The sequence below is a fragment of the Chiloscyllium plagiosum genome, chromosome 43 (genome assembly GCF_004010195.1).
Source record: "Chiloscyllium plagiosum isolate BGI_BamShark_2017 chromosome 43, ASM401019v2, whole genome shotgun sequence".
NCBI classification, from domain to species: Eukaryota; Metazoa; Chordata; class Chondrichthyes; order Orectolobiformes; family Hemiscylliidae; genus Chiloscyllium; species Chiloscyllium plagiosum.
The window spans coordinates 2,563,440-2,565,125 of record NC_057752.1 but is presented as its reverse complement, the minus strand read 5'-3'; positions in this window follow the sequence as shown (position 1 = coordinate 2,565,125).

Here is a 1,686-nt window from a genome sequence, read left to right as displayed (position 1 = left end):
ACCCCCTCTCCGGCCTATCACCCTCACCCTCACCTCCTTCCACCTATGTATTCCCAGCGCCCCTCCCCCAAATTCCCTCCCCTCTACCCTTTATCTCAGCCCGCTTGGCACACCAGCCTCATTCCTGAAGAAAGGCTTATGCCCGAAACGTCGATTCTCCTGCTCCTCGGATGCTGCCTGGCCTGCTGTGCTTTTCCAGCACCACATTTTTCAACCCTGTTCTAATCATGACTGATCTCACATTTTTTTCCCACTGTGAGCACACTTCGAGACTTGAATGTTGAATCTACCCCCCCACCCCCTGGCCCCCAGCTGAAATCTGGGGATGGGGGGCAGTGTGGTGCTTTCTGGGAATTTCTGTCTTCTGGGAAACCCCGATCTACTGCTAGACATCCACATACCCTGAGATACATCTCGATTTCCCATGTAGCTTTTCCCAACATGTACACATTCTATTCCTCATTCTGTACATCGACTTGACTATTCACAAGCTGTGAGCCAGTCACTAGTATGAAAGAATGCAATTTAATCACGCCCCTTTCCATCATAATGACTACAGAGGGTGTAAATTATACGTGAAACCTGAACTGTGGCAGGAGCGCTTTGTATTACAACGTATCACACACTCTGGTGTGCACTTTGAACAGTACAGATCCTGGGAATAGTGTCAAATAATGAGAATGTACAATCACTATCATGTAAAATAAAGTGTAATTATAAATACAGAGTTTTTCTTCATGCTAATGCAAAATGGTCATTGTTGAAAGTTAACTCTGGGGGTGGCACAAAGCTGAAATTTTGCCTCGGGGCATTTAATACTTTTGCAAGACTCTTTCTTTCGATATGTTCCCAATTAGACATGTGGGAAATATGTATCAACTTCAATTTTTTTAGCTGCTGGAATTGATGTCTCTAGAATTAGGAGCAGGAGCAGGCCATTCGGCCTCTCAAACCTGCTTAAATTGCATATCCATGCACCTCCCCCAACCAATAGACCTCAATTCCCTTATTGATCGTTCTCACCTCAGTGGCATTGCCTTCCGAAAGCACCTCAGGATGTCACGGATTCACTGGTCTTTGAGCATAAAATCAAGGCTGGTGCTCTCATTGCAGAACTGAAGGGAGTGCCACACTGTCACTGGCACCACCTTGAAGGTCAGATTTGAAATCAATGTCCCCTCTGTCCTTTTGGCTGAACGCCAGAAGAGGTCTGTAGATTGTGAAGGAGCAAAAATGGCCTTTGCAGTGATATGTACTTCTTGTCAGATGTGAGAGTTTAAAGAGAGTTTAAGGGTTACTGCGGATTATATCTGCCATAAATGCTGTTGGAAGTGAATCTTATCAGATCGAGTGGATCGGTTGGAGAGACAGATAGAAGCGATGAGGAATTTGCAACAGCAGCAGTATGTGATGGATGGCAGTTATAGGAGGGGGAGAAAGTCTCAGATACAGTCACATAGATGGGTTAACTCCAGGAAGGGTAAGAGAGGTAGGCAACTAGAGCAGGAGTCTTTTGTGGATATACCCATTTCAAACAGGTATGCTGTTTTGGAAAATGTAGGGGGTGATAGATTCTCAGGGGAACGTAGCACAAACAGCCAAGTTTCTGGCATTGAGACTGGCTCGAGTGCAACGAGGGTTATGTCGGCTTCCAAGAGATCAATTGTGTTAGGGGATTCTGTAGTC